The 11,010-nt window shown below is 40.1% G+C and overlaps 1 pseudogene; it reads right to left on the bottom strand.

Moving 5' to 3' along the window:
- Positions 1–7,955: 7,955 nt before the first annotated feature.
- On the bottom strand, positions 7,956–10,645 carry LOC137221186 (phosphorylase b kinase regulatory subunit beta pseudogene; annotated as a pseudogene).
- Positions 10,646–11,010: the final 365 nt, after the last annotated feature.

Below are 11,010 nucleotides of genomic sequence, written 5' to 3'. Positions count from 1 at the left end.
GCCATATACCTTTTCATGGGAAGATTTATACATTAAAGCAAAAAAAGTGTTCAAATAGAATGTCTAGTAAAAAGTAATGAGGTGATATTGGAACGTCTTCTCTAGACCCCTGGGAAGAGAGAGAGGCAGTCTTCTGGATGGTCAGTAGTGATGAGGCTGAGGAAGCAGTCATTTCCGGAATTCTTAGTGGAGAGGATGCAGGGAGTGCCTTGCTTTGCTCAGGGTACCACGACAATCCCATAGACTGGGCAGCTTAAACAGAAATTTATTTCTCTTCCCCTTCTTATTAGGACACATCCCATAATCCCATCATGGGGACCCCATCCTCATGACCTCATCTAAGCCTACTTATCTCTCAAAGACCCCACCGCCAAACACCATCATTTTGGGGGTTGGGGCTCACTGTATGCATATCAGGGGGACACAGTCATTCAGTCTGTAACAGGAAGTAAGTCAGGTGCATGGAAGGGAATTCATTATTCTTTTGGGGGCATCAAGAGAAGCTGTCATGTTAGAGGAGGAAAAAAGTAGATACAGAACAAGAGGAATAGCATAGTCCTGACTACATGGCAATTTAAGAAACCGGGCCCAGAAAAATAGATGAGGAGTTGTGACCTATCTCAGAGCATAATTGACCAACCATAGGAGCTAACTAACTAAGGACTGCCTAGTCAGAGAAAAGAATCAAAATATGCAAAAAGGTAATTGGCTAGGGAGAAAACAAATGTGGGGTCTGATTTCTGCACGTAGAATTCAGATAGAATTAATTTCAGGGAAGGAGATTATAAAGTCTATAGAGGTTGTTTTGGTTCCCAGAGAAGAAAACTGTAGGGTTATGTGGGAAATACCCTTTCTCATATAGGGCCAGGAATGAATGCAAAGAGACAGCTGCGGAGTGAGTGCAGAATGATCTAAATTCAAAGAGGACAGGGCCGTGGAGTAGAGACCTGGTGTACTGAAAGAAGCTAACTGTACTGTCTTTGGTGGAAATGAAAGGAATAGTGAAAGATTAACACTCTTGGTATGGGGTTAAGGCAAGGATATATTTATAGAGTGGACTAAGAGTCTTGCATAAGCAAAGCCCAAAAGGCTGGTGAGACATCTTAGGAACAAATTAGGACATAGGCCAAGGTGAGACATCAGTAAAGAGATCATAGTCATCCTAGGATCTCTCACTTCTAAGCATTGTCTCATTACAGACAGGAGTAGCCTTTCATGTCATACCTTTGAAGCTCTATTACTTCTGAACATATATCTTCTTTCTTTTCTAAGCAAGTTCCTAAGGAAGATAGTGGCAGTATAGAAGGGCAGCTGAAATACTGGGGGTCTAATACAAAGAAGAAGAAACAATTAATTTGATGGATGAAGTAGACTGATTTTGCTTGGTAGAGTACAGTGTACCTCAAACATTAAACCAGTTCCTGTATAATCAGTGTTCTCCACAGCGAGTAATCTAGCATGCATACTCTTCATATGTTCAAAAGTGCATTATCATAATATTAATAATGTGTTATATTCATGATAAATTATGATATGATATATATTAATATTGTCACATTCGTGGTAAAAAAAACTAATTGGAAAGGCACACTAACAAAAAAATTTGAAGCTATATAAATTTAAGGCAATGTGAGCTATTAAATTTGTATTTTTTAAAATATTTATTTATTTATTTATTTTTGGCTGCATAGGCTCTTAGTTGCGGTGCACAGGCCTCTCTCTAGTTGTGGCGCGCAGGCTTCTCTCTAGTTGTGGCACATGGGCTCCAGAATGCTTGGGCTCCGTAGTTGTGGCGCGTGGGCTCAGTAATAGTGGTGCGCGGGCTTAGTTGCCCCACGGCATGTGGGATCTTAGTTCCCCGACCAGGGATCAAGCCTGTGTCCCCTGCATTGGAAGGTGGATTCTTAACCACTGGACCACCAGGGAAGTCCCTAAATTTGTATTTTTATTTCTGCCTCTAAATATGTCATTTTGGTGGCCTAGTGGTTAGGATTCAGGGCTTTCACTGCTGTGTCCCGGGTTCAGTCCCTGGTTGGGAACTAAATTCCCACAAGCTGTGCAGCATGGCCAAAAAAAAAAAAAAGTCATTTTATTGGGGTAAATTCCACAAATAGTTTTTCAAGGCTTTATAAAAAAATATTAAAACTTTATACTCCTGCTGGGCCTATAGAATCTACATTACACTGTGACCTCATTCTGAGCAAGTAAAACCTGGGTAAGTTAAGGTAAATTAAAGCAAATAGAGTAAATGAAGACGACATATATACACATAACCCTCTGTATGTGTCTTTCTTTTTACCGCTGAATTTTGAACTGTTTTCCCCACTCTTTGCCCTACCATTCTCTCCCACTTCTCTGTCTATATGAAAAGAATCAGAGCCCATCTCAGTGACTGTGAAGTTGTAAGTCTTATCTCTGGAGCAACCAATGTAAATCAGAATTTAAACCCTACCAGCCAAAGGCTGACGAACAGTCTCAGAATGTAGTGTCTCTACCAATGTCTGTTACTTGAGGATAGACGGATTTGGTTCTGATGTGGTCATTTTCTGTTGGCAGTAAGGAGCTGTTATGAGACAAAGGGTGCTAGGAAACAAACAAGATATTTCAAATAAAAAATTACAGAACTCCTGTATCCAGAGTGATTATTTTTAAATTAAAAATTATTAAAATGGTACATTTGAATTTTGGAGATGTTCTGGGCTAAAATCTTCTAGCTGCCCACATCAAAAGAGGATTATTGAAAAACATACAAATAGATGATCACAAAGAAGGCACCAGGTCAGATAAAACCAAGGTCGAGCATGGCTTGAGCAAGTCCTAAGTTTCTAAAACCCTCCAGGTCTGCTCGTGCAACTTTTCACGACAAAGATCAGGAAAACTGATCAAGGCCATGCTAGGTGAGGCAAGTGTTCCATCTCAATGCTTTTACGTGTTTTAAATTTGGAACAGAAGAGCCTCAGTCATTTTTAGTTGAGCATGTATAGGTGAGGAGGTGAACATGCTTTCATGCTTTGGGCCTGCCAGCTTTTGAGTCCTGCCACTGGCAACAAAGCTGGCAAATTCATTCAGGACCAAACTGGGGTGTGGGGTGTGTGTGTGTGGTGTGTGTATGTGGTGTGTGTGCGTGCGTGTGTGTGTGTGTTGAAATTTTGAGTGGAAAATTAGTGTTAACAGTGTAATTTTTGGTTTTATAAAATTCTAGCATTTCCAATGCTATCTATTTCTTTCTAAAGTGATATCATTTATATAAACTACAATCAAAGGCTGGTAGTACTTACATGAGGGGCTTGAGGTTTGAACAGCCAGGCTTCTAGGAGGAATAATCAACTGAATTAAAGGATTTTTTTTTTTTTTACTCAATTTCTTTTCTATCAAAGTCTGAACTTTAGTCACACACTAAAGCACAACTATTACTAAATATATGTCTAAAACTTGACTGTTATGAAACCTATTAAGGACTACCTATTTGATATTCTTCAGAATATTAATGTAGTCGTTAGGAAGCCTAAAATGTATTTTAATTGACTTTGAAATTCTTTGTAGAAAAATAAAGAACTTGTGCAGAGAAGTGGGGGAGGTAGGTAGAATCAGAAAAAAGTAGGATATGGGAAGTGGACACTGATTATGTAGAGGGATTAATAAAAAAGATTTGATTTTCTGGACTGTGGTGTTTGACCAGAATACTAGGGAATGGCAAATGGTAACGTATTTCTGGACAACCAAGAAGAAAACGTTTTCAAAGAATTTGTTAATGTTTCAGAGGTTTTAAACTAATTCTTGAAAGGAAGACCGATATAAGAAGACGATATCGTAAGTGTAACACAGAAAAAGCTATAGTGGAAATGCTGCCCAGCTATTCTTAGCCATCACCTGGCTCATATTATCTCCCCAAGTGTGCCCCCCACCACTCCTTCAAGAGCTTTTTACTCCATGCTTTCTCTGCTTGGAAGTGCTTTCCTCCTTGACTACAGGGCAAACTCTACTTATTTCTCAAGACTTAGTTCAAATATCTCTTTTGCTATGAAACTATCCTTGATACCCTACAAAATTTTACTTTTTATTGCACTAATTGCACTGTCAGGTTATTTACTTATGTACCTTCTCTTCCAGAATGTTCAAAACAGGTAGAGACTTAGTCATCATTTTATGTGCCTAATTCATAAATTCTTTTTAAACAAATAAATGAATGTTGAGTATCATGATTTTAGAACGATGTGACTGTTTTCATGACATAATTGTGAATAAGATAAAGAACTACAGTCTGGATCTAGTAACAGTGGATTTACGGTTGGTGAAATCACTCATTAGCCCAGAAGGTGATTGGGCAGTATGAATTTGGAGGGGAGTCTCCAGTGAAAGACTTTTAAGTCTTTGTCTTAAAGTTAATCTAATACTGTGTAATCAGTGAGTTAAAGAGAGAAACAAAAGAAGATTAAGATTAGTTAATTACATGTATTCAACTCCTGGTAGTCTTTCAAGTTTTAGACTTCCTAATTTACGCTCTGCCCTTTGCTGTACCAACCAATAAGTTAGTTTTGTGGTTTATGTATTACTCTTTTTTTCAGTTGGGTTATTAGGTTGATTTTCCAGACACAGAAAAATTCTTATTTGAACTAAAAAGAAAAAAATAAAATAAAACTAAAGTTTTAAAATTTGTAACGGTGAGGTGTCTCTTTCCTTGTCTTTGTTGTTTTCTCCTTAACACCATCTGTGCATCAGTAATTTGTTGAAAACTCCATCTTAATTTTATCATTTTAGTGTATTTTGTTAAATAAGACACAAGACATTGAGTTTCTTCAGTATTTTAGATGGCTTTTAGAGTCCAACGGGAAATGTTAACAGATGAAAATAATAATAATAAACCCTTACATTGTTGAGAACAGTCAGACCCTTCTGGAAAATATGTGAGTTCTTTCACTTAAGAAGCCTACTGTTGGAAAATAAAGAAAACTATGCTCTCATGTGGTCCTGTTGGCCAGGATATAGTCAAAGCCATTAATTCTGAGGTCTTGCTAGTCTTACCATCTTAAGTCTGTTTTCTCCAGGCCACAGAGAGGAACCCAGTGTCTGGGTCTAAAGACTGATTTGCACAAAAAGCAATGGATGCAAAAGAGAAAAATGGTTTATTCATAGTTTTAGAGCAATCAGGGACTTGAGACATCATCTGGTTTAGAGATTTCCCGACGTGACCGCTCATCAGAATCACCTGGAGAGCTTTTAAAATACAGATTTCTGGTCCTCATCCCCTGAGATGTTCTGGGAAGGGGATCTAAAAGATTAAGGCCTCCAGATAGTTTTGATGCCTAGCCAGATTTGGAAACCAGTGATCTGGTCAAGCCTCCCTGAATTCTGGTTGCATAAACTGAGGCACAGAAGGTTAAGTGACAGCTCAAGGTTGGCAGCATCAGAACCCAGTGCTCCTGATGTCCCGTCTTCAGTGCATCTATATTAAACTATAGAAGTGCAGACGGTATTTTCAGTTGCCTATTTGATATCTTAAGTGACCTTTTATAGTTATAGGAAGCAGTGGAATAGTGAAGGGAAAAATAACTAATTGAAACCAAAAACGCAAAGGACTGTTGTGAGAACCTGGTGAAATGATAGGTTACTGCTTCATAAACCATGAAGTGGTATACCGATATACATATACAGAGTATATGCAGGGGAGTAAAACTGTCATATGAAAAAAGTTTTTAAGTAAATAAAAGTAAAATTAAAATGCTTTAAAAGAACTTGATGGTGCATTAAAATTTCTTCAAACTTTTTCCATCTCAGTTAGAGAGGCATAGTCTGCAGGTGAGCAGGACAATCTACAGGTGCTTTGTGTCTGTGGTTTGTGTTGTTCTCTAGGAACTGTGGACCAAACAATGAGACCTGAGTTCAAGGTCTTCTGCTTATTTGCTGCTTGAGCACTCTGAATCCCAGTTCTACCCCTTATCAAATGAAGTGATTAAAGAAGATAAAAGTTTTGTTCTGGCTTTAATCTTTGGTGATGTTTTTTTCTTTCTGCTGACTTTGCAAATCTCTTTACCATCTTGATTTCTCATGTTTTCTAATTCTGCTTTGAGACTTTCCCCATTTTCATGTCATTTCCTATTATTTCTAGTTTTTAATCCAAGAAATAGTTATTAAACATCTTTTGAAATATGGGCTTCCCTGGTGGCGCAGTGGTTGAGAGTCCACCTGCCAATGCAGGGGCCCACGGGTTCGTGCCCCGGTCCGGGAAGATCCCACATGCCGTGGAGCGGCTGGGCCCGTGAGCCATGGCCGCTGAGCCTGCGCGTCCGGAGCCTGTGCTCCGCAACGGGAGAGGCCACAGCAGTGAGAGGCCCGCGTACTACAAAAAAAAAAAAAAGTATTAAAATATGTTACTCTGCTGAGTATCTGGGATATAAAAATGAAGAGTATGGTGTTCCTGACCTTAAAAGAACTCACATTCTGCAAGGAAGAGAGCCATCTAATAACCACATTCTGATAAAATGTGGTAAGAGCTGCAGTGGTGACATATGTAAAGTATCATGCAAGCATATGGGAGGAAATGATGAATTCTTCCATGGCGATGGAATACACGTGGGGATGTTGTCAAAGGTTTACAGAGGTAGGGTGATTGGAGTGGATGTATAGAATGAGAGGTATTGGGAGGAGTACTCCAGGTGAAGTATGGATAAAAGTGTGAAAGTGCCTGGTGTGTTCTGGGAATAACTACTAAATCTGGAGTGGGGACTGCAGTTTGGTATAGAGTGTGGGGTACTTGGGTTAGAGAAGGAAACTTAAAAGGAAGACTCAGATGAGAAAAACATGATAAGTTACCGATTTTAGGAAGATTGCTGCGACAGCAATGTGGTTGTGTTGAAATGGGATAGAATGGAGAGGGAAACCAGTCATTGGGGCTTGTAAATAGTTATGGCTGTAGATGAAGACATCAGAAGTTAGACATTGACATCAGGGTTAGGGAGGAAGGCGGCTGTAAGAGATGAGCAGAGAGACTTTAACAAGTTCCTTCCTGAAATTAATTTAGCACATCCATTAACAACAAAGAAGCAAAGCTACTTGCATGTAGTCTTAGGATTTTTTCCTTTCTCTTTCTTCTCACCTCCCATCCTCCTTTGGTTTTACTTTATTTCAAGCCTTTCCCTTTTTCAGAGAGATAAAATTAATGCCAGTTTCTAAAGGGTCATTCACTACGCAAGGCCCTGTGCCATCTGGTTCCCCTTTATCTCTTTCTATTTCTCACTCCTCTTCAACCATGCTGGCTCCATTGCTCTTGCTCAAATGTGCTAAACACTCCCCCTCTAAGGGACTCTACATTTGTTCCTTCTTCTTCCTAAAATGCCCTTCTGCCATATATCTACATGGCTCAGCTTTCACTTTATTCAAGCTGACCTCAGGGTAATGGAGGTGTAAATCCCCTCCCCCGCTAGGATCTGACTGGCTAGCCATTCTCGCTCTTCCTCAATTAATCTCAGAGCCTTTTATTCTACGTTGGGGTTTGAATGCCTCTCTAGAGGAAAGGCTTTTCTACACTCAAATGGATTCCCAGGGGCTTTTTCTAAAGGAGCAAAAGGGGCCTGGGGAGGGTGTCTGAAGGTGAAGGTAGCAATAGATAGCTTCTTCTTCCCCTCTGTAAACAGTATTTTTCTATGCCATCCTCACATCTCAGGCGTTATACATGGAAGTCCCCACATGTAGGGGATGGGAGGATTTCTGTTCCTCTCCAGAGTGGATAAGGGCGAGAGAAAGGTGTGTATTTATCGAAAATTAAATTTAATAACAAGTTTCTATGAAAAATCAAAGCTTTCCCTCTATGCTCCTCCTTCTATCCCCTGAACTGTTGTGTTTCCCTTTATACACTGACTCTACCTGACCTCTTGTATGTATATATTGTTTATTGTCTGTTCCCACCCATTATAGAATACGAGCTTCCAAGATACAAGGTCTTTTTTTTTTGATCAGGCATAGATTTATTATTTTAGTTCACCCACTACAGTTAGCACAAATACAAAACCACAATCATGTTTACAAGGCAAAAATTGTACAATAGCTCTGTATACTAAAATATTATCAATAATGCAGTTTGAGAATCAAAATATCAACTGGCTGATTTTGCTTTTATGATGCATACTGGTATCTTTTTCTAGCATTATAATACCACTTAAAAAAATGTACCATTCTTTCAATATATTTTCATTCCTAGTACGCATAATTAGTTGGAAAATTCATTTAATTGGCAGTAAGGTGGGAATTTAGTCCAAAGTGCAAAGACTCATTTTGACGAGCTGTGTAATCATAAAACATGCAGTGGTGAACTTTCAATTCATAAACAATTACTATTGTTCAGTAAAGATTATTATTGTAGTGGGCATAATCATGAGAACTTACTTTCACTTGATTATAAGCAGTTCTTACCACCAGATTGCTTATGGCATGCAAGAGGTCCAATAACTCTGCCAAGGGTGTGGCAACTACTCACCAGCACGATCAGCCCACACATTAATGGCTGCCGTGATTAAGCTTCAACACAAACTTAACACACTTCTGGAAAACCTGCCTCAACAGAGTCTCTAACACCTTCCTTACTAGCTAACCAGACATTGGTCATCATTGCTTGGCTTGACTTCTCCTTCCAGCAGCAAATTCATCACGACCTTCGTCAAATAGCTGCATGTTCCTCTTTTTCCCAGGGGGCGAGTACTGTAAAAGGAAGTCATGTCATCTTGTTTTTCAGCTTCTTTTAGTAGACTCTCATCTTTTTGAAATTCATGAAATGCTTCTTTCGCCAGTTTGTCTAGATCTACTTTGTCTTGAAATTCTAGCTCAGGGTTTCTTTCCAGTACAATGGATACAACCATTAGTAACTCCACAACTATCTGTATTTTGGCTGGTCAATATTTCCCAACATGTCTTCAACAAGGAAAGAGAAATTCATCTCATACATGGTCATATCTGACAGGGTTGGTTGCTGGGGCAAATGCCTTCCGGCTACAATCATTCCATTGGGTGTGTGCTCCAGGATCTGCCACACGCAGTCATAGGACTCAGGGGGAGTTCTATTCAAAGACCCATCGATCTGACACCTGTTCAGCCAACATCTTCCATTCCGTCGAGGCTGCAGAATACCCAGGAGAAGCTGTTTCACTTCACTAGGTGACATCTGATATAAGTCTCTGGCTGGCTTGTTTCCGCCACGGATCTGTAGTTCATACCCCATAGCATGGATCATCCACCCACTTCGTATTTTCAGCATGCCACGGGATAACTCCGGGTTATTGGAGATGATCCAGCCAATGTGAATGACCAGTTCTTGCTGAATGACCGACTCCCTCTCATCATGGGTATTACACTTGTAATAGATGATGTTCTTAATCACTCTTGGAGACAAAGGATTGAGATAGCCTCTTCTTCATGTCCAAAGGCACCCAGAGTTACCTGTTTGCCCTGCACTAAAACATTAGTAATGGATGGGGCCAGGCTGTCCACTAGTTTACTTAAAAGACTTGCTGTATGGCGCACCACCGACCGACATTTTTTGCTGCCAGCTCTTCTGTAGACTCTCTCAATGTGATCAGAAACGGTACCTTCCTTTGTGATGAAGTTGGGCCCTTCCCTTTTGAGCAGTATACCCAGCAGGATGGCTTGGCTAGCCAGACAACTACAGTCTTTCAGTTTTTGAAGAATTTCTTGGGTGGGTTTGTTTTTCCATTCAGTAATGGTGACATCTGGCTGCTGTTCTTGTTCAGGAGCATTGGAGGTGCTGCTTTGTCGTTTGACTTTTGAATGTTTGGGAACTTCTAGTTCCTCAAAACTCTTAAATTCTGGAAGCTCTTCTGTGTCACTGATTCGTAAGAAGTCAAGTTGTTCTACCACAGCTCCAGATATTAGTGTCTGTAGACGATCAGCGTGAACTTTCACTCCTCCAACCACTCCTTTCTTAAAAGCTGCCAGCATATCTAATAAGGGATTGAATCAGCTACCTCTTATATTGTCTTCCCAGATGAGAACAAGGAAAGGTGGATGTCCATGCATTTTCCAGTATTGCTTAATAAACTGTAGTGCATTCTTTATGTCATCTATCAGCAGTAAAACATCTTGAGACATGTAGAAATCACTTAGGTCAAAGATGATAGGGTAACAAACCACAGTCTTTCCTAGAATGCGATAAATCTTTGATGTACCGAGGCAGCCAATGGGCCTATCTGGCCTTCCGCAGAGTCCTGATTTTTCATTGATCCCCAGATGGAAATAAGCTTTCACAAGCTCCTGCTGGGCCCAGATCTGAATGGGTTCTACCTGTTGAGGAGTTTGAGTCTGAATACCATATGTGTTGAGGAAAACTTGAAGGCGTTGGCTTTCTGCTATGAGCGCTACATAAACAACCAAATCATTTTCCAGTGGGCCCTGATTGGAAAACCTCATGCTCACATTACGTTGATTCTGTAGTGGGACATAACGCTGAACAGGATCGATGTCTTCAGGACTAATTAATTCATCAGCCAGGAGTTTTGCGATGACATAAAGGGCTGGTCCCCAGAGAAACAGTTTTCCATCACGGCCACAGTTGCTAGGAAATCGCTTCTGACTACCAGGGTTTCTTTTTTCATATTCTACAAAATCAGCTGGCACAGAGTAGTACTTTGGTATGACAGGATAACCTGAGAGGCTTGTCTGCTCACCCCCCGGGGAGGGTGGGGGCTGGGAGCTGAGGCTCGGGCTTCAGAGGTCAGATCCCAGGGAAAGGACTCGGTACAAGGTCTTTATCCCCAGCTCCTAGAATACTGTGTGGTTCATAGTAGGCATTCAATAAATATTTTTTAAAGAATATCTATGCAGGCTGGATTTAATTAAGGACCTGATCAGAGTATTTATTTGTACTCGTTTATTTTTATATGACGGTAATATTAAGATCGCTTCCTGGAATCCCAGGAATAAGATAGTAGGTTTTGTCTTCTTGGCTGCTTGATTTTTGTTGTCGTTGTTGTTCTTGCTTTCTTCATTCTTTAAATGCATATATGC

This window comes from Pseudorca crassidens, chromosome 3, assembly GCF_039906515.1.
Source record: "Pseudorca crassidens isolate mPseCra1 chromosome 3, mPseCra1.hap1, whole genome shotgun sequence".
NCBI classification, from domain to species: Eukaryota; Metazoa; Chordata; class Mammalia; order Artiodactyla; family Delphinidae; genus Pseudorca; species Pseudorca crassidens.
This window is presented reverse-complemented; position numbering and strand designations above follow the sequence as displayed.